Source organism: Elephantulus edwardii, unplaced genomic scaffold (genome assembly GCF_000299155.1).
Source record: "Elephantulus edwardii isolate Elephantulus edwardi_28Jun2011 unplaced genomic scaffold, EleEdw1.0 scaffold00013, whole genome shotgun sequence".
Lineage (NCBI taxonomy): Eukaryota > Metazoa > Chordata > Mammalia > Macroscelidea > Macroscelididae > Elephantulus > Elephantulus edwardii.
This window is the reverse complement of record NW_006399763.1, coordinates 7,790,900-7,814,130: the sequence shown is the minus strand read 5'-3', so window position 1 is coordinate 7,814,130 and position 23,231 is coordinate 7,790,900. Positions and strand designations below refer to the sequence as shown.

At 37.6% G+C, this 23,231-nt stretch overlaps 1 protein-coding gene and 1 pseudogene across 1 annotated transcript in view; both read left to right on the top strand.

Moving 5' to 3' along the window:
• LOC102873031 (protein lin-28 homolog B-like) overlaps positions 1–23,231 on the top strand; it is a 168,408-nt gene that overhangs the window by 20,581 nt on the left and 124,596 nt on the right. The window lies entirely within an intron of this gene.
• Positions 2,249–3,411, top strand: LOC102865987 (annotated as a pseudogene).

Sequence of the window (23,231 nt, the reverse complement as noted above, 5' to 3'; positions counted from 1 at the left end):
GATAGATCTAGCAATGGCTTTTTTAACTATGAAAGCAACTCCATTTTTCCTCACTTTTTCATCTCCAGAGTAATATATCATATGGTCATCCGACTTAGGCAGTTAGCAAAGTCAAAACCAGTCTTTTTTCATTTAGCTTTGGTTAAATCTTTACTACTTCTTCTGTGCCAAAAGCGATAATGGTTACCCGTGGTGGACAATGATTAGTGGAGTTTCCGATTAAAACAAGCCTGGAAGCGGGAGTGGCATCCACTTCTAAAATGACTTGCCTCTGGAAACTCTATGAACAGTGCTCAGGTTTTTCATTCATAGGGTTGCTATGGGTCATCTGCCACTCAATGGCACTTAACAGCAACAACAACAACAACAACTTTTTCTGAAGGCTAATGATTTTCCTAACAATAAAAAGAGGTTTTTTTAAAAAAGTTCTGAGAAAGACATCTAATGGTTAGGTAATTTAAATATTTCAATATAAGTACTAATTTTTGCAGTATTTACCTACATTTCTAGAGAAATGTACTGTACTTCATTTGTCATCTAAAAGATAATCTTTGAATCCAGCATATTTTTGACTAGAAGAAGACTTTTTGATGCTATACACTGATACATAAAATAGGGTGGCAATGAAATAATATCAATATATCTAGAAATTTTTCAATTGTTTAATTCCTTAGAGAAACTGTTCATGAAATTTGTCATCTAAAAGATAATCTTTGAATCCAGCATATTTTTGCCTAGAAGAAGACTTTTGATGCTATGCACTGATACATAAAATAGGGTGGCAATGAAATAATATTAATATATCTGGAAATTTTTAAATTGTTTAATTCCTTAGAGAAACTGTTCATGAGATATAAATTCAGTGGAATAAACACAATAAATTGTAATGTAAATTCATTTGTGCTCTATGTATTTTTTCTAGAACCTCTCTTTTATTTTAAAACTTTTATTTATATGAGTAAGGTTTTAGAACAGATAGGCATTCCATGTAGATATTCATATATATTTTGTCCTATGAAATTGGTTATAATTCCCACATTGTATCATTATTCTTCCCATTATCTTTTTCTTTCATCCTGCCCCTTCCTAACTTCTGAGTTTTATCTTTGGACATATGTTGCCTGGATGATCCTATGTGCTTTAGTATTGGAATTGCCTCATTCTGTTGATTTAATTTCATTCGGTTTGGTTGTGATGTCACCTCTATTATTTTATTATTATTAATTTTAATGAAAATTTACAGATATTGGATATCCATTCATTCATTGTTGCATTTCTCTCCCTGCCCACCCCTCCTCTCCAGTTCGTTCTGCTCTTTGAAAAGTAAAAGAAAAATTCTTTATTATAAAATCCATCCCCACAAGTCCACTCCACTATTCTAGACTCCTGTCATGACAATAATACCTAATCATATACACCTTTTAAACAGTTCTCGCTCTCATCTGTTTCAATGCAGTATACACATTTTTTAACCGAGTTCTCTGTCTTCTCTCTTTTTTCTTTTGTTATGTTTACCAATAGTTTGTCAATTTATTGATCCTTTTGAAAAATCAGTTCCTAGTCTTGATGGTTTTGGTTATTTTCCCATTTTCTGTCTATTGATTTCAGCTGTTGTCCTTGTACTTTTTTTTTTTCTTCTATAGGTTTTGGGATTAGATTATATTATTGTTCTTTTCTATTTGATGGAGGTGTTGAGTTAAATAATTAGTTTTGCATCTTCCTTCTTTCAAAGGACAGAACCAATATATTTATCATGCATTTTAGTTTTAAAAGTGAAGTAACAAGGTCAAAACATTTCATAATTTAAACAGAATTTTGGAAGTCATACTTTACATTTCAAGGGTAATAAAGAATCAGCATGTTATAATTATGTTATAGAATTAATCAAAAGTATATTGAACTTTTAAAATGCCAAAATGGATTTCAGAACAGACTCTGAAACTTGTTTTCAACCTAGAGAAGGTAAATTGAAAGAAAAGTGTGAGGAAATAATAGAGCTGAACAGATTTCAAATGACAACTTGAGAAGAGGAAGCAAAGTATTATACTGAAATGTGCAAAGAGCTGCAGTTAGAAAACCAAAAAGGGAAAGACATGCTTCGTATTTCTCAGGCTGAATGAAGAAAAAAATTCATTCTTTGAGTTGCTATCATGAAAGAGTCTGTGGACAAAATACTGAATAATATGGGAAAAGGCAAAAAAAAGGAGGAAGGAGAGTGGAACCAAGCCTGTCCTTCAGGACTGCGACCTCAGGCATGCCCGACCTGCCTGCCCCACTAACCAATTGCAAGATTGAACACACTATGATTTTTATAAACAATGAATGACATAACTCAGGGAGTAGCAAAAAAATGTCTTCAATCAAGCAACTGAGGAGAAAAACTGTGAGGTGAAAGGAGATAAGGCAGATGTTGATAAAGCAGTGAAGGCTGCAAGAGCAGCTTTTCAGATTGGCTTTCCTTGGCGAACTATGGATGTGTCAGAAAGGGGAGGGCTCTTATACAAGTTGGCTAATTTACTTGACAGCAGTCGTCTGCTGTTGGCATCGATGGAGGCAGTGAATTGTGGAAAAGTGTTTGCTGGTGCATATCTGATGGACCAGTTCAGCATCGAAACTTTACGCTACTGCACACGCTGGGCTGAAAATGATCCATGGCCAGATGATACCTATGGATCGAGACCATTTTGGTTATATAGGACATGAGCCAGTTGGTATATGTGGCCAGATCATTCTTGGACTTTCCCATTGGTCGTCCTTAGTTGGATGTTAGGACTTGCCCTTTCTTTTGGTAATACTGTGGTGTCAACCAGCAGAGCAGACTCCTCTCTCAGGTCATTATGTGGCATCTCTGATAAAAGAGGCAGGGTTTTCCCCCAGGAGTAGTGAATATGGTGGCTGGTTATGGTGACTGAGCAGTCATCTCATATGCACGAGCAGTCATCTCTTCCCACATGGATGTTGACAAAGTGGCTTTAACAGGATCCACAGAGGTTGAGAAATTAATTAAAGAAGCTGCTGAGAAGAGCAATCTGAAGAGGGTGACCCTGGAGCTGGGTGGAAAGAGCTTTTGCATTGTGTTTGTGGACGCTGACTTGGACAATGCAGTTGAATTTGCACACCACGGAGTATTCTTCAATGTTGTATAACAGCATTCAGGGTTTTTGTGGAAGAATCCATTTATGAGGAGTTTGGTGAAGTGTTGAGCAGACTAAGAAGTATGATCTTGGCAATTCTCTGACCCCAGGAGTAAGCCAAGGCTTTCAGATTGACGAGGAACAATAAGATAAAATAATTGACTTCACTGAGAATGGGAAGAAAGCAAGGGCCAAACTGCAATGTGGCAGAGGCCCCTAGGGGAATAAAGTTTGTATGCTATGCACATGTTCTGAGAAGCTGAAGTGTTTAAAGTAGAACATCAGAGGAAGATTCAATAAAAACCTGTGATAGTAGATGGCACAGCCTTGCTGAAAATGAAGATGATTTGGAGCACTTACTGAAGATCAAGACTATAGCCATCAGTATGGATTAACGGTGACATAAAGAAATGAGAATCTTCACATCTAGGCCAATAAGGAACATCATGACAAGTGAAGATTTAAGTTGTCAAAGATGTAATTTTTACTTGGATCCACAATCAGCATAACACAATTGACAACAATTGTCAAGGAATCTAAAGGCAAATCTATCAATGGCTTCTTTTAAAGTGCTAAAGAGCAAGGATGTCAGTTTAGAAACTAAGGTGCACCTGACCCAAGCCATGGATTTTCGTTTGCCTCTTATTCATGTGAAAGTTGGGCAATGAATAAGGAAGACTAAAGAAAACTTGGAAAATTTGGTATCTTTAAATTGTGTTGTTGGTCAAGAATGTTAAATATACCATGGACTACCTGAACAAAGACCAATTCTGTCTGGGATGAAGTGCAGCTCGAAGCACCTTCTAAGCAAAGATAGCAAGACTTCTAATATACATGGAGCATATTACCATTCAAGGCCACGTCCTAGAGAAGAACATAATTCTTGTTAGAGAACTGGTGAAAAAGAAAACGACTTGCAAGGTTATGGATTGACACAGGTGCTGTGACAAGGCGATCATGATGATGACGGTGGAGGACAAGATAGTTTTTTATTTTTTGGTTTTTTAATCTATTTTATTGGTTTTCATTGTGTTTTATATAATCTTTCATTTACATTATGTTTCATACAATTATATACATTCTATTTTACATTATTTTTTAAAATTGGTTTGCTTATAAAGTTTATATACATTGTGTTTCTCACTGTTCTTCCTTCACATCATGTTTCATACAATCATTCTCATGCATTTTATAAAATCAATTACTTTTGGACCTTGCCCATCATTACCCTGTCTTTTCACCTGGATCCTTCCCATTTGCTTCCTCCCACCCCAAACTGTACAGTCCTATGGTTTTACCTGTCCTTACCATTTAATTCCTCCTTCTTGCCCACTTTAGTTCCTGTATGTTTTACTTTATCTTTTTATTTTATTTGTCCTTATAAGACTGCATTAGTTCATTCAACATAATGCCTTTCCCACGTTATGTAGTATTTTTCAAAATTGTTGCTCCTGAGTGCTGCATAGTATATACCATTGTGTGAATGTACCTCAATTTCTCAATCCATTCAGTTGTGATTGGACATTTGATCTCTTTCCATATTCTTGTGATAGTGAATAATGTTGCTATGAACATTGGTGTACAAATCTCCATTTGTGTCTCAGTTCTAAGTTCCTTGGGATATATTTCTAGTAGTGGAAGAGCTGTCATACAGAGTATCTGTGTTCGGCTTCCCCCCATCCCCAGTGTGTCAGTGTGTTCATCTTTCTGAGGAAATGCCAAAGTGTTTTCCAGGGTGGATGGACCATTTTACAATCCCACCAACAGTGTATGAGAGTTCCCACCTCTCCCCTACTAAACTTTGCCACTGCTAATGGGTGAGATGGTATCTCATTGTGGTTTTGATTTGTATCTCTTAATGCTAGTGATTTGGAGCATTTCTCCTTGTGTCTATTGGCCACCTGCATGTCTGCCTGTGTGAAAAGTCTTTCCATGTCTTCTGCTCATTTTGAAGTTGGTTTATTAGTCTTTTCCTCTGGAGTCCCAGGAATATGCTATAAACTTTTTTTTAGAGACCCTTGTCCGAAATGGTATTGCCCAATGTTTGTTCCTAGTCAGTATGCTTTCTTTCTTTCTTTTTTTTTTTACAAAGGCAAATCTAGTGTGCCCAAGTTTATTGAAAATTTAACAGCACAGCAGACAGACTCAAATGGCTCCACGTGGTGTTTTGAAATACATCCCAACTGTGGGCTGAGTGACTTGCAGGTTGGACAGACTGCCAAAGTCCAAGAGTTTCAGCATTTCCTTACTATCAGGATCTACTTCAATGATCTCCTGATCCAGGGCTGAATCCTCTGGTACATAATTATCTCTCCTTTCTCTCTCCTCCTCCTGCAGCTTAATGGAGATGCCCCTCACAGGCCCTCTCTGAATCCGCTTTGTCAGATGTGTGACATAGCCTACTATCTTGTTCCTGAGTTTCTTGCTGGGAGTAATGCCGATCTCCTCACATATGCTCTTTTTCGTGTGGAAGTCATTACCCACATGGGTGTAGTATTTCTCAATGCTGACCCGGGCCACCTTCTTCACGGTTTTGGTGCTAACGCAGCCCCTGTTTGCAGGTCCTTAGAGAAAGAGAAAATCACTACGCTTTCTTTAAACCCTGTTAAAAAATTTTTTTTATGCATACTTAATTTAATTTTTAGAAAGGCCCATTCATCAGTTTGATCCTCTCCAGATTGTGCATTTATGGCTATATTTGGCAGTCTGAAGGCATGCAGTTTGAGGCCACCAGGTGCTCTGTGGGAGAAGGATGGATAATCTTGTTTCATGCAATTAACTGCCTCTGAAAACCCACCAAAGGGTCAGCTATGAGCTGGTTCTGACTCTATGGTACACAACAACAACAATTACTACTATTACTACTAACAAAATCAATGTTCTTTATTCAAAATATTTTGTTATGACTATACGGTCATTGCAAAAACAGAAGATGAGAGAAGACCAAAAAGGATGTCAGAAGAAATGAAAATTGCACTGGAGCACAGAGAAGCCAAAGCACAAGGAAGAAGTCAAGATACTAAAGAGTTGAATAGAAGATTTCAAAAGGCAGCATGGGATGACAAAGTAAAATATTATAATGAAATGTGCAAGAAGTTGGAGTCAGAAAATCAAAAGGGCCAAACTCAGCATTTCTTAAGCTCGAGAAACTGAAGAACAAATTCAAACCTCGGGTTGCTATAATCAAGGATGCTTTGCGCAGAATATTAAATGATCCAGGAAATATTAAAAGAAGGCAGAATGAATATACTTAATCACTGTATCGAAAGGAATTGTCAGACAAAGAAGAATTTCATGAAACAACATATGAGCAAGAGCCTATGGGATGAAAGAAATAGTTCAGGCTGCTTTGAGGGAAATGGCAAAAAATAAGTCCCCAGGAATAGATGGTATACCAATTGACATATTTCAGCTAACAGATGCTGCCGTGGACATGCTCACCAAGGTGTGCCAAGAAATCTGGAGAACAACCACTTGGCCAACTGAATGGAAGAGATCTGTATTTGTTCCCATTCCAAAGAAGAGTGACCCAACAGAGTGTGGAAACTATAGAACAATCTCATTGATTTCACATGCAAGCAAGATTTTACTGAAGATTATCCAAAAACGACTGGAAGAGCACATCAGCAGAGAACTGCCAGAAGTCCAGGCTGGGTTTAGAAGGGGTCGTGGTACTAGGGATATTGTAGCTGATGTTAGATGGATCTTAGCTGAAAGCAAGGAGTACCAGAGGAATGTACATCTGTGTTTCATTGATTATGCAAAGGCATTGGACTGTGTGGATCATAACAAACTATGCTGACTCTGAGAAGAATGGGAATCCCAGAACACTTGATTGTAGTAATGCGAAACCTATACTTGGAACTCTCGGATAATCTGCTCTGCATACAGGTTAAAAAGGTATGGAGATAGGACACATCCCTGGCGCACACCCTTCCCAATTTTGAACCATTCAGTGTTGCCCTGCTCTGTTCTGATGACTGCCTCTTGGTCCAAGTATATGTTTCGCATTAGCACGATTACACTCATACTGACAAGTTCGGTAGGACTCATAACAACTTAATGAACAACAGATGTGAACCTTGTCCTATCTTGCACAACCAGAATAATTCTTAGAGGCAAGAATGGTGAAGGTTCTTCTCACATACTTAGGGAATTTTATTAGGAGAGGCTATTCTTTGGAAAGGGATATCATGTTTGGAAAGATGGGGGGATCAGTGAAAGATAGGACAATCAATAAGACTTTGTTCTCTTATATTCAACAAGAATTTTTCAAATGCATAGGATCCCTTGGGTTTGCTGTAATGCTGAATCTTGTGCCATAGGGGGTTAAATGTTATAATGGCTGCCCATGGTGGGCAGTGTTTGGTGGGGCTCCCAGTTTAAGACAAATTTGGAAGCAGGAGTGGCATCTACTTCCTAAACCACATGCCTCTGGAAACTCTAGAAAACTTGGAGAAATGGCAATAGTTATATAAAAGCTTCAGGCCTTTTTCCCTATAGGGTTGCTATGAGTCATGCTTGACTCGACGGCAGTCAACAACAATATGTGAAATACAGCAATGAGCAAACCAGAATGAATGAAAATACTTCCCTCATGTACCAACTTCTACGCACCATCTTTTTGCTGTCTTCTATCTCCACTCTTAAAAAAAATACACTAAAAAAAAGAATAGATATAAAACAATCTTCAGTATAGAATACAGTATCTTTAAATTTTAATCCTCATTAACATTTGAACTCTGGAAATCTCAGAAGGGAAAAGGAAGAAAATATATATATATCTCAAATTGTCTTTCTAAGTATGAATTCCGAATATTCTAAAAATTATATTTAAAAGTACATATTGTTAGTAAAGAATTGTGATAAAGAGATTAATTATTTATAGCAGAGTTTACCTTGACACTTGACTATTTTGTTGATTGGAGCTTTATGGTACTTTTGCTTAAGGTTCAGCAACATCCCTGATGAAAGACCACTGTACCAATAGTGCTGCTCATCTCCAGTTGTGACAATTAACTCTATATATCCAGACATTGCTCACTATCTCATGAATGGCAAAATTGCCCCTGATTGCCAACTACACACTGAATGACTTTTAAACATAAATATGTAATACTTTGCAGTTAATATCAGTAATATTTTACTTAGTTGCCTGTGACTCATAACAACCCTCCTTACAACAGTTCTGAAGCCTGCACTGTGATGAGCTGGTCTCACTTACTCCAACATGCTTACCACCATTACCCCAGTTACTGTGTCAATCCATCTCATCTGGGGTCTTCCTCTCCTGCATTGGCCTTCACTTTTCCAAGCATGCCAGAAGAGATGGAGCTTCAAAATCCTTGACTCCGAGGAGAAACTTGGTTTCACCTTGTCTAAGACAGACCTTTTTGTTCTCCTGGCTGTCTTCTCCACCACCACAATTCAAAGGCATCAGTTCTTCTGTCATCCTTATTCATTTTCTATCTCTCTGATGCATGGTAAGTAATTGCTAAGGCTATGGCTTGGGTTAGACACACCTTAGTCTCTACTCTGATATCATTGCCATTTAGCACTTTGGAGACATCTCTAACATCAGACTTCCCTAATGCATTCCGTCTTTTGATTTCTTGACTACTGGTGCCAAGAGTGTTGATTTTGCAGCTGAGCAAGCTGAAATTGTTAACAATTTCCATCTATCATGGTGCTGCCAGTTGGCCCAGTGGTGAGAATCTTTGTCTTCTTGATGTTGAGCTTCAATCCATATTGGAGAATACAGTCCTTGAGGTTATCTGTTCTGCATATAGATTGAAAAAGTATTGAGAGAGATCTCATCCCTGATGCACTCCTTGCCTTATTTTGAACCATTCAGTGTTTCCTTGCTCTGTGCTAAGGACTGCTTTCTGGTATGAGTATAGGCTTTGCATGAGCGCAATCAAATGTTCTGGGATTCCCATTCTCCTTACGGTTAGCCACAGTTTGTTGTGATCCACACTGTCAAAATACCTTTGCATAGTCAATGAAACAGACATTCCTCTTCTACTCCTTGTTTTCGGATAAGCTCAATCTGATAATGGTGATAATGTCTCCAGTGCTGTGACCTCTTCTAAACCCAGCTTGTATATCTGATAGTTCTCTGTTGATGTTCCAGCCTTTTTTTTTTTTAAATAATATTCACTAGGATTTTGCTTACATGTGGTATTTGTAATGATTTAATTAAAAATAAAAGTAAATGCTAATTATAAACCCTTTTACCATTTTTTTAATTACTTGACAATTTCAGCTATTATTATTTAAGGTATCTATATGTTTAACCAAACAGCAACACATAAGTCACCCCCCCCAAACAACAAAGTGACACACAAGTGCTATACCTGTAAGAGCAAACCACAAAACAAGCAAACATACAGATATCATAAAGCAAACATCTATGTTATGGGAGATAGAAAACAAACTATCTTGTTTATCAGTCACTTTATTCAGATATACAATCAATGTGCATGGTAGCCTCAATCAAGAAATCAAAAGATCTATTGCATTGGTAAAATTGTGAAAAAAACTGTGAAGAACCACTGTAAAGTGCTAAAGAGCAAGGATGTTAGTTTAAAGACTAAGGTGCATCTGTTACAAGCCATGGTTTTTTGGTTTTTGTTTTTTTTTGTTTTTGGTGTTTTGTTTTTCCCCCCAGTTACATCTGAATGTTAGAGTGTGACTGAGAATGATAAGAAAAATCAATAGCTTCGACTTGTATTTTTGGCAAAAAGTACTGAATATCCCTTAGACCTCCAAAAGAACAAACAAATGTGTCTTGGAGGAAGTACAACCAGAATGCTCCTTAGAAGCAAGGATTGTTGAACTTGGCTCACATAGTTTGAGTATGTTATGAGGAGGGACCAATCCTTGGAAAGGTGGAGGTTTAGAAGAAGACCCCCATAAGATGGTTTGGCATGCTTAATCTAACAATGGGCTTGAGAATATTGGATATCATGAGAATGTTGAAGGATAGGGCAAGGTACTTATCTATTGTTCATAAGTCACTGTGAATTGTAGTCAGCTTGACAGCATCTAATAATTTTCATGTAACCAAGACCTTAAATATCTTTTCAGTGCCATTAAGAGTTGAGAGAAGAGTTTTTATTATTACTTTGAGGAAAGATAATGTTTTATCTAGCTTCAGAGCAAGGAGAAAATTTTTTCTGGATGGGAAACATGATGCAGGTATAAGAAGTAGAAGCAGTCATTTCTTGTTGTTGTTAGGTGCTGTTGAGTATAACTTAGAACGACTCTGTGAATAAAAGATCTGAACCCTGTTTTATCCTGCACCATCCTCACTCTTCTTGACACACAAGAGCCCACTGCAGCAGTCACCATGTCGATCCACCGGTCAAAGGTTTTCCTCTCCTTCGCCAATCCTCCACCGTTCCCAACTCATGTCCTCCAAAAAATATCACCTCCCAGAAACATGTGAAAAGGATGTGAGTTAAAGCCTCATCATTTTGCCTCCAAGGAGCACTCTGGCTATTGTTGTTGTTATGTGGCGTCGAGTGTTTGCGATACATAGCGACCCTATGTACAACAGCCCTAAACCCAGCTCTATCCTGTGCCAATCACATGGCCTCTGACACAACTATCCCAATTACCCCAGTCACTGAATCAATCCACCTCATAGAGGGTCTTCCCCTCCTGCGCTGTCCCTCCACCTTACCAAGCATGATGTCCCTCTCCAAGGACCTGTCTCTTCTTACAGCATGTCCAAAGTATGTCAGACGAAGCCCCAGAATCCTTGCCTCCAAGGCAAGGAGTAGCCTGGTTTAACCCTCTCCAGGTTGAATCTGTTTGTTTTCGTGGCAGTCCAGGGTACATTCAATACTCTTCTCCAGCACCACAGCTCAAAGGCATCAATTCTCCTTCTATCTTCCCGAGTCATTGTCCAATTTTCTGATGCATAACAAGTGATTGCAAATACCATGACCTGTATCAGGCTCACCTTAGTCTCCAGAGAGACACCGTTGCTCTTGAGTACTTTAGAGAGGTCCCTAACAGCAGACTTTCCCATCGCAATACGTTTTTTTATTTCCTGCCTACTGGTGCCAAGAGTGTTGACTGTGGAGCCAAGCAAACTGAAGCTGTGAACAATCTCAATCTCTTCACCATCCATCCTGATGCTACCAATTGGTCCAGTGGTGAGAATTTTTGTCTTCTTGACATTGAGCCTCAGTCCATACTGAAGGCTGCAGTCCTTGACCCTCTGCAGCAAGTGCATGAGGTCTTCCTCAGTTTTGGCAAGCAGGGTTGTGTCATCTGCATAACGCAGATTGTTAATAGATCTTCCACCAATCCTGACGCCACACTTCTCCTCATAGAGCCCAGCCTCTCGGATAATCTGCTCTGCATACAGGTTGAAAAGGTATGGAGATAGGACACATCCGTGGCATACGCCCTTCCCAATTTTGAACCATGCAGTGTTACCCTGCTCTGTTATACAATCTCCAAAAATATAGCTGTTTGTTCTCTTGGCCATTCTTGGGATGTTCATTGCTGTCCTCCAACACTACTGAGTAATTTGGAGATTTTCCCAGTACAATGTACCTCCTTATTTCCTGACTGCTCAAACCAAGGGTGTTAATTTTGGATCCAAGCAAGATGAAGCTGTTGACAGTTTCAATCTCTTTTCTATCCGTTATGACGCTGCCTATTGGTCCAGTGGTAAGAATCTTTGTTTTTCTGACATTGGAATACAATCCATACCGAAGGCTACATTCCTTGATCTTCTGTGACATGTGCTTCAAGTCCTCCTCACTTTCTGCACGTAAGGTTATGTCATCTGCATAACACAGGTTATTGATGAGTCTCCCTCAAATCCTGATGCAACATTCCTCCTCATTGAATCTGGCTTCTTGGATAATTTGCTCAGCATACAGATTCAATAGATAAGGAGAGAGAATACAACCCTGGCATAATTCCTTCCCATTGACAAACCCTGCTTTTATCCAGGTTTAGTTTCCGCATGAGCAAGATCAATGTCAGCCACAATTTGTTATGATCCACACAACCAGATGCCTTTGCATAGTCAATAAAACACAAATAGACATTCTTTTGGTATCCTTACTTTCAGGCAGGATCCACCTGACATTAGCAATGCTATCCCTGGTGCATGAACTTCTGGCAGTTCCCTATCTCTATATGTTCCAGCTGCTTTTGAATGATCTTCAGTATTTTGCTTGCGTGTGATATCAATGATACTGTTAGATAATTTCCACATTCAATTTGATCACCCTTTGGAATGGGAATAAATATGAACCTCTTCTAATCCATTGGCCAGATAGCCATCCTCCAAATTTCCTGCCATTGACTGGTGAATGCATCTAAGGCTGCATCTGTTAATGAAACAAGTCAATTAGTATCCCATCAATTCCTGAAGCCTTATTCTTTGGCAGTACCTTCAGTACAGCTTTTGCTTCCTCCTTCATTACCATTGGCTCCTGTTCATATACTTCCTGAAGTTTTTCAGTGGCAGTCAATTTGTTTTGGTACAGTGACTCTGTACTCCTTCCATCTTCTTCTGATGCTTTCAATATATTGTCCCTAGCATCTTTTAATATTGCAACCCGAGGTTTAAGTTTGCATTCCAGTTCTTTCAGCTTGATAAGCACAGAATGAGTTCTTCTCTTTTTATTTGCCAATTCCAGCTCTCTGCACATATCATTTTAATACTTTGCTTTGTTCTCGCACTGAAATACAAAAGTAGGAAACAGTGAAGAAAGAATAGTAGTTGGAAAATATGGGCTAGTTGATAGAAATGAGGCTGAAAACAGAATGGTTGAATTTTGTATTTACAATGATTTATAATTGCAAGTACCTTTTTTAAAAGACACAAACCAAGACCATTCAGGTGGATCTCTCTTGATAAGAATCAAATTGGAAAAAAAAATTACAAAACAAGCAAAAACCAAACAAACAAAAAGAATCAAATTCACTACACTTGTGGAAGAAAGCTCTGGAAAAGCTCAGTATCGGCAGGGAAGACTGTGGATCAGATTATCAATTACTCACATGCAAGTTCAAATTAAGGCCAAAGAAAATGAAAATAAATCCACAGGTACTTATGATCTTGAATCAATTCCATCTGAATTTCATGATCATATTAAGAATAGGTTTGAGGCTTTGAACGCCAGTGATCGAAGACCAGATGATTTATGAGATGGTATCAAGGATATCATCTGTGAAGAAGGCAAAAGGTCGTTAGAAAAAGAGGAGGAAAGGAAAATAAACTGGATATTTAAAAAAAAACGGATGTCAGAACAGACTTTAAAGATTGCACTGGAGTGTTAGGAAGCCAAAACAAAAGGCAAATATTTAGAAGTGAAAGACCTGAGCAGAAGCAGGCATTTAAAGGTTAAATGTTGTTACGTAGAGACTTGCTCTCAGTTTTATTTCCCTCAATTTGTTACAGAAATACACAAAGATGTGTGTGTTTTTCCCAGTGCATGTTATTTAGGTTTTTTCCTGCATCACAAATATGAAAAGCCCATGTTGAAGAATTTTCACTACATTTCAAAAGAAACAGCTTTCTTTGCCTATTTCTTTTTCTACTATGCTTCATTTATCGTTTGCTCATATCCATAGTAATTGCTGTCTTATATGGTCTGTATGCTGAGATTTCCCTTCAATATGCGAATTGAATGAAACTTTTCATATCATATTCAGTTAAATTGTCTTACTCATTATCTTTTAAAAAGCTGCTATTAATAGTTTATCCCAAATTTACTATTTTCTTGACATGTATTAAAACTATACTTATTGTCATCAAACTTCTATCTTAACTTTTACCTCTTCTCAAGTCATTTTAAAGATAATTATATGCTGAATTGAGTTTGGACCCACTAATAGGTTCTGGAGCATTTTATTTTAGCCAGCAGAAACACAGCAACAGAAATAAGAGAGACAGCTTTCCATGTTATAAATACATATTAACCTTTCTTGCCATTGTGCTATAAATATTTTCTGTCTTATCTAAATAATGTTACTTTAAAATTTCCCCTCACTTTTGTTTTTCTGGCCACTTCTTTGTGTATTTTTGTTCTTTCTCAATTTCCACCCTTACTCCCCCTTCCTGGTGGTAAAGAGCTTCTGTAGGAAATTGATAATCGGTGTCTTTCTGCATCAAAGTCTTTAACACATGGAGCTGGCTGCTAAGAGAAATTGACCGGGTTCCTGTGATCATTGTCAGTTTCTCTGACTAATCAATTTTTCTTTACTAAAGAAGCTGGTCTTAACAAAAGGAAGCTAGCTTGAAATTTCAATCATTTCCTCTTTGCTGTTTAGGTTGTATTTTCTCTTCCTGCCACTTACTCATTCATTATAAACTTTTAACTCTTGGCTTTCAGTTACTTCATTTGTACTAGAGAGTGAAGAAGAAATGTCATGTAATTTTTGTTACCTGAATGTGTCCATCTAATTTCTAATATTCCCTGAATTAATTTCTGAACCTGCTTCCTATCCAAAAGAAGACAGTGTCCCGAAATCTAAATTGGCATATTTTTCTCTTATTGTCTTACTAACAAAAACCAAAAGCAAAGGAACTCTAAAGTGCTCAAAGGAGATTAACACAATGATAGAATCTGAGACAAAAGACCAAACAAAAGCCAAGAAGAGTTATGTGCTTCTCTTTTTGTAGGGTTATTTCTTCAAATATACCTAATACTGTTAAAAAAATGTCTTTAGGTCATAAATTTCAGCATCTAAGTTGGACTAAGCTCTTCAGGACTTTGGAGAGATCCCGGACAGCAGAATTTCTGAATGCTATACATGTTTTGACCTCCTGACCGGTACCAAGGGTGTTGACTGTGAATCCAAGTAAGATAAAATTGTTGACAATCTGAATCTTTCCCCCAATCTGGCATGATGTTGCCTATGGGTCCACTGGTAAGGATTTTTGTTTTCTTGATGTAATCCATTTTGAAGGCCGTAGTGCTTGTTCTTTTGTGGCAAAAAGTGCTTTGCACATAATGATGTTATATATTGTTGTTGTTATGTGCCTTCGAGTTGCTTGTGACTCATAGCAACCCTATGTACAACAGCCCTAAACTCTGCTCTGTCCTGTGCCAATCGCACTGTCTCTGACACTCCCATCCCGATTACCCCAGTCACTGAATCAATCCACCTCATAGAGGGCCTTCCCCTCCTGCGCTGTCCCTCCACCCTCCCAAGCATGATGTCCCTCTCCAAGGACCGGTCTCTCCTTACAACATGTCCAAAGTATGTTAGAGCAAGCCTCAGAATCCTTGCCTCCAAGGAGCTACCCGGTTTAACCCTTTCCAGGATGAATCTGTTTGTTTTCCTAGCAGTCCATGGTACTCTCAATATTCTTCTCCAGCACCACAGCTCAAAGGCATCAATTCTCCTTCTATCCTCCATAGATATATATAACATATGTTATATATAGAATCTTTGAAGATGGAATTAATTAGAATGATTTTAAGTTCAGTGATGAAATTGAAGAATAGTGGCCAGTGTATTATAACTTAAATGATGTTTTGTAAAATAGTAGTTGTGTGGTAAAAGCACAGAATAAGACAGGGTTTAGATCTGCTGTTCATAAGGTTGCTAGAAGTCATATTCTACTGAAAGACACCTACCAGCAACAAGGTAAAGGCAGCAGCTTGAATCCACCAGCTGCTCCATGGGAGAAAGATGACCTGTATCCTCTCATGCAATTTATAGCCTCTGAAAGCCCACTGAAGAGTCAGCTATGAGCCAGTTCTTACTCCATGACACATAACTAAAGTACACTATGGTAGTATTCTCAGAAAAAACAACAGTGAGTTTGGAGATACTGTAAATTGCATGTAAGATTTACCACTTTTTTTAAGAAAAGCCATTGGATTTGAACCTCCAGAGAGGCCCACCTTTGGTTTAGAGGTACAACTCCCTATAGACTATGCTACCAGAGCTTATTTCTCATATTTGTTCGACAGCAACTCACTTTTTCCCACCAAGAAGCCTTTCATGGAGGCAAGAAATGAGAGATCATTAATGAATAAGTAGTCTCTTCTGTGATAATCAATATTAACATTTTTACTCCTTTGTTGTATTTAAATGCCTTTGGGTAATTTTGTACTGACAGTTACCCTGTGTACAGCAGAGTGAAACACTGCCCAGGCAAAGAAGCAAGCTGGCACCCATTCCCTAGTTCATCAAGAGTTTTTATCCTCTTAGGCCACAATTCCTTCCTCTGATTCCTCATTAACTGAGTATTGTGAGGTCTACATACTTTCCCATCTATTTTGTGTAGTTTTATAACCATACACATTGTATTCTGGGACTATTATTTTTAGTTATCTGATTGTCTCTGACACTACTTCCTGCCAGTTTTTGTTTTGTTTTTAAAATACTTATCTTCTTCCCTCTTGGTTTTTCCTTCTTCCTTCTTCAGTCATGCCTTAATTTCCTATTACCACAAACTTAGTGTTTTAAAACCACTGTTTAGCACACAGTATAGTAGTTCAGAAATTTAGCATATCATGACAGATTTCTTAGGTTATCACCAGGATATAACGCACTTGTGGTCTCATCTCCATATCAATTTATTTTCCAAGGTCCTTCCTGTTGTTAGAAAAGATTATTATTATTAAGTCTATTCCGCAGTTTTGCTCCTTTTGATCAAGACTCATCTATTCTTTTTCCTTTATCAAAAGTGTTCACCAATGTTATTTGGATACCATATACTTCTGATTTCATAGTAAGAAAAACAATTTGACCTGTAAACCATTGATCTCTTCAATTGTTGGATCTCCTCTTCTTCTGTTCCAGGTGCATGTTAACCAATTTTACTATCTTGGCTAGTAAAAAGACAAATTTTTATTAGCATTTTATCTTTAGTTCTTAGTTGTGGTGATAAAGACACTTTCCTTAATTCCTCCCATTATTATCATTGAACAGCTATGAAAAGTTGCTGGCTTAATTTCAATGTATTCTGTGATATTTTTACATACTTTAAGTTGTCTTGACAAAATATCTTAATTTGATGGGAATCTACTGTATTTTATACTTTGTGTAGTATATTTAATGGAGTACATGTTAGAAGCTATGGAGTTACACCTTTCCTAAATTGCTATTTATTCTTTAAACTTTCTGAATGATATCTTTTGATGAATAGAATTTAAAGAATTTTTTAAATCCAATTTGTCCTATTTTTCTTTTGTAATTAGTACTTTTATGTCCTGTTTAAGATATTAGTGTATTCACAAATATTATTTATAAAGTTATTGTGCTATATGTTCTTCCAGAAGTTTTATACAGTTAGCTTTCAATTTATATACCATCTCAAGCTAATTTTTGAGTGGCAAATCAGGTAGATGTCAAGATTTCATTTTGGTTTTCATTGTAGAGAACCAGTTACGGTAACAACCTTCACTAAAAAAGATCATCTTCCTTTTCATTAAATTACTATAGAAACTTTCTCATAAAGCAGGTGGCTGTAAATGTCGTTTGTTTCATCTGTACTTGGTTTCTAGACGGCTCTTCACTTTGGGCTCTCAAGTGTTGGCTGAGCTAGATCTTGTAAATTGTAGTTCATTCCTACTTTTTGTTTCCATGTCTAATTTGGTTAAGCCAAATCCATAGTTCTAGGTGAAGATATGCTAGCAGATTTGCTAAGGTTGGTGTACCTGGGAGATACGACCGTCTTCTGCTGAGAGGAAGGAGGAGCAGGGTGAATGGTGACTATGAGGCGCCACAGTGTCTGGAAATAGCAGCCGCAGAGCTGAACAGCATTACACTCTTATTCAGTGTATCCTGATAATAGTTGTTTTAGGGGCCATTGAAATGCCTACAGCTCACAATTTCCATATAAACAACATATCTGGGCTTTGCCCTATCCTGCACCATCCTCATGAACTCTGATATGCTCAACCCCACTTTTATAGTCACTGTGTTGATCCATATTGTTGGGGGTCTTTTGACCCTCTAGCATTTCCAGGATGATGTCCTTTTCCAAGGACTGGTCTCTCCTGACAATGTGTCCAAATAATGTGAGACGAAGTTGCATCATCCTTGAGTGTAAGGAGCATCCTGTTTGAAGTTCTTCAAAGATAGACTTGTTTGTTCTTTGGGCAGTCCATTCAGTACTCGTCTACAAAACTGCAATTCAAAGGTGTCAGTTCTTCCTCTGTCATCCTTATTCATTGTCTAAATTTCAGATGCATAGGAAGTAATTGAATATACTATGGCCTGGATCAGTGATGCCTTGGTCTTTACACTAATATCATTACTCTTTAGCACCTTAGTGGGGCCCTTGGCAACAGATTCACTCAATACAACATGTATTTTAATTTCTGGATCATGAATGTTGATTGTCAATCCAAGTAACATAAAATCATTGTCAATTTCAATCATTTCTTCTTTCATCGTCATTTTACCTATTTGTTCAGTGATGAGAATTTTTGTTAATGTTGAGATGCAGTCTTTATTGAAGGCTCTTTTCCTTGATCTATAGCAAGCACCTCAAATCCTCCTTACTTTCAGCAAGCAAGGTGTGTCATCTACATGACATAAGTTTTTGATGACTCTTCATCTAATCCTGATGCCGCATTCTTCTTCATAGAGTCCAGCTTCAAAAATAATTTGCTCAGAATACAGATAGAATAGGTATGGAGAGAGGATACAACTCTGATTCACACCTTTCTTAATTTTAAATGATGTAGTGTTTTCTCGTTCTGTTCACGCAACAGCCTCTTGGTCTAGATATAATTTTTGCATAAGCATAGTTAAGTGTTTTGGGATTTCCATTCTTCTCAATGTTAGCCATAATTTGTTATGATTCACTCAGTCAAATACCTTTTCATAATCAATAAAACACTAATAGACATTCTAATAGTATTCTTTGTTTTCAGCAAGGATCAATGTGATATCACCAGTGATATACTTGGTGCTGTGTCCTCTTCTAATTCCAGCTTGAACTTCTGTCAGTTCTACATGTACTATTCAAGCCATTTTTGAATGATATTCAGCAATATTTTGCTTGTATATGATGTTAATGATTTTGTTTGATAAGTCCCACATTTTGTTGGGTCACTTTTCTTGGGAATTGGAACAAATATGAATTTCTTCTAGTCATTAAGCCAGGCAGCTGTCTTACAAATTTCTTCGCATAGATTAGTGAGCATGTCCAGGGCCGCATCTGTTATTTGAAATATGTCAATTGATATCTCGTCAATTTCGGGACCTTGTTTTTTGCCAGTTCCTTCATTGCAGCTTGAATGTCTTCTTTCATTACCATTGTTCATTAATCATCTAGTACTTTCAGAAATATTTTAATTTCAGCCAGTTCTTTCTAGTATAGTGATTATGTGTGTTCCCTCCATATTCTTTTGATGCTCTTTGGATCATTCAGTATTATACCCATAGCATTCTTCATTGTTGTAAATTTGGGCTTGAATTTGTTTTTTTCAGTTCTTTCCACTTACTAAATGTTAAGCAAGTTCTTCCCTTTTTATTCTCTAGTTGCAGCTCTTAGCACATTCTGTTATTATATTTTGTTTTGCCTTCTCAAGCTCCCCTTTTAAATCCATTCAGCTCTTTTACTTCAGCATCTCAACCTTTTGTTTTGGCTTCTTGATGCTCTAGTACAATTTTTGGAGTCTCTTCTGACAGCCATTTTGTTGGGTTTTTTCCCCTTTCTCCCCTGTCTTTGTAATGACCTTTTGTTCTCTTCATGATTAATTTGATGTTATCCCACAACTCGTCTGATCTTCAATTATTGGTGTTCAGTGCTTTAAATTTGTACTTAAGATGTTTTTTAAATTCAAACGAGATAGATTCATGATCATATTTTGGTTCTCATGGACTTGTTTTAATTTTCTTCAGCCTGAATTTGAACTTGCACACGAGTAATTTTTTTCCCCACAGTTAAGGATTTTATTAGGGAAGTAACAGGTTATAATTCAGACTCAAGAATGTTCAGGATACAGATCTTTAAATCATGAAAGGCTTTTCTTCAACAGTCCTCTTTATCCTTGGGCTCCCTCAAAGAGAATTTTTGGGGTGACCTAGCCTCTGCTGTGCTCCAACAAATGTCACAAAGCTCTTCTTCCTTTGTAGTAAATGCCCAGACATACTCCATTCATTTAGTAACCCAAACAAAGACCAATCAACTTCAACTATGTGGACTAAACTCTGCCTGCCTCTTGGTTCTGCTGCTGCCATTTCTATGCCATTGTTTCTCACTGCCTCTGGTCATCTCCAGTGTTAGATCTTTCTCTGTCTCTTTATCTTCTGTTTTTAGAAAGGTTCTCAGAGTAGGAGTCTCAGGTCAAAAAGATGTGCTCCACTTCCATCTCTTCTTGGTGATAATGAGGTTGCCCTTTCTACATATCAAAACTCAAAAACTCATTGTTGTCGAGTTGGAAGATTCAAAGTGAACTCTCCAGTGGATTTTCAGAGGCTGTACAGTGCATAGGAAGATACTGTCCCTCTTTCTCTCTCTAAACAGCTTCTACCTTTCATTATATTTTGATACATATTCCTCCATCACTGCTAAACTGTGCAAACAAGCTTCTCATGATTCCTAGAGATCATTCCCTCACTCACAGCAGAACACTTACAGAGTGGTTTTACCATTTTACAACTCCACCAACATTATATGAGTTCCAGTCACAATATGTGCAATAATGAATAAATAAAAATCCAACCTTTCTGCAAGCTTTCATTAAAATAACAATTAAAAAAAAAAAAAGAAGGAGGGGGAAGAGTCCAATTTCTCACATCCTCTCCAACATTTATTGCATGCTACCCTATTAAACTTTTCTACTGCTGCTGGAGTGAGATGGTATAATTGTGGTTTTGATTTGTATCTCTCCTGTTGCTACTGATTTTGAGCAGTTCTTCATGTGTCTGTTGGCCAACCAGATATCTTCCTCTTTGAAAAGTCTTTCCATGTCTTTTGCTCATTTTGTAATTGTGTTCTCAATCTTTCCCTTTTGGAGACCCTGTAGTATCTGTAAACTTTCGTTTTGAGACCTTTGTCTAAGCCATTGCCAAATGTTTTCTCCCAGTGAGTAGCTTTTTCTTTCACCCTATTGGAAAATGTTCTTGATGCACATAAGGACTTAATCTTTTGAAATTCCCATTCATAAATGTTATCCTTTCCCGGTTGTGCATTTCTGGCTTTTTGCCAGCCTTTTTATACCATAGGCTAGGCCTTGTAAGTCCATCCCCATTTTGTCTCTTACAATCTTATGGTCTTTACCCCAGGTCTCTGAACCTCCTTAGGTTGAGTTTTGTGTATGGTGTCAGAGGTGGATCCTGCTTCAGCTTTCTGAAGATAGTAGTCCATCCATATTTTCTAGAACCATTTGTTGAAGAGGTTGTCATTTCCCTATTTGATTGGTTTTGTTTCCTTGTTGAGTACAAGTTGATTGTACGAAGAGGTAGGGAGTTTTTAACTTAACTACAGACTCATCTCTTATCTTACACATTCTTGATACAACCAGTCCATATTGCATCTCATAGTCCTCCACCAACACCACAATCCAAAGGCAGCGATCCTTCTTAAGTCTTCTTTATTCATTATCCATCTTTTATATGCGTGTAAGGAGATTGAAAAATGTTAATGGTTGGGTGTACCTTGCTCAGTTCTCAAAGTTATATCCTTGCTCTTTGTTCTCAACATTCTTGCAAGATTGTGTCATCTGCATAGTGAAAGCTGTTCATAAGTCTTGCTCCAATCCTTGCATTGTGTAATTCTTCTTAACGTTCAGGTTCTTGGATTATTTTTTCAACATTAAGATTGAATAAAAATGGTGCATGGAAACAACCTTGAATCACATTTTTCCTGATTTTAAACTATGCAATATCCCCTGTTGTTCTTGCTTCTTAATCTATGTACAAGTTCCAAATAAATATAATTCAGTGTTCTGGAATTCTCATTCTTTGCATTGTTATTCATAATTGATGGTAATTTATTCCTGGTTTCCTCTGCTTTCAGCAAGATCTATCTGGCATCAACAATGACTTCTCTCATTCCTCATCCACTTCTGAATGCAACTGGAATTTCCATCAGTTTCCTGTTGATGTACTTGATCCATCCTTAAATTATCTTTAGTAGAATTTTACTTGTAGTGATATTAATTTTATTGTGCATTAATTTTCCTATTCTGTTTTATCATCTTCATTTGGAATGAGCACAGAAATGGACCTCTTTTTACTTATTGGCCAACTATAAGAGCTCCCTTCCCAATTTTTTTGCCGAGCCATGTAAGCACCTCCAGGGCTTGTTTTTTGCCAATGCCATTAATGAAACTTGGAATTCTTCAGTACCATTATTTCCTGATCTTGCTTCCCAAAATGACTGTACGTCAGCTTTCATATAGATGCTAGGTACAGTGCAAAAGACATCTCCCCAAGATGACAGAGGAAGGACTTTCCTCTGGAGACAATGGGCTGGGTCCTGGTGGCTAAGTGTTGACAATTGGTAGTTTGAATCCATCAGGTAAGAAGCAGGCTGGTTTTGGAAGAACTGGTGAGTGATGGGCCAGGGTCTTGTAGACTGTCGCTTATGATACAGCTAGATGGTGTCTGTAGGTGATACAGGCTGGTGGTGAGCCACTGAAAGCTATGTCCCACACCAGCGAGTTTTTCCACAAGAAAAAGATACCTGGATATGCACATGAGTAACTGATTGATCTCTCTTCCACAGTCAGCACCTAGCTTGGTTTTTATTGCTAATATTAAGCTTCTCCAATGATTCCTTTCATAGATCTAGTCAGTCTCATGCCAGTGCAGTCCATCAGGTGAGGTCTACATGCAAAGTTGTCGTTTGTGGTTTTGAGGGGTTTTTTAACAAAGGTATTTGTAATGAATTAATCATTAAACTTATAAATTTGATAATTTCTACCTTATTTTTGTCTTTGTTCTTTTTCTACTTGCTGGACATGTTACGTAGTTTGCTTTACTCCTGTCTTCTTTTCTCATGTGTTTGCTTCTTACTGTGAACTGCCTCCAGAGGACAGTCTCTTTGCTTTACCCGAGGTTTTTTTTTAAATTAAATTTTATTAGTTTTAATGAACATTTACAGAGATTTTGGGTTTTCATTCATTCATTGTTGCACTGTTTTCT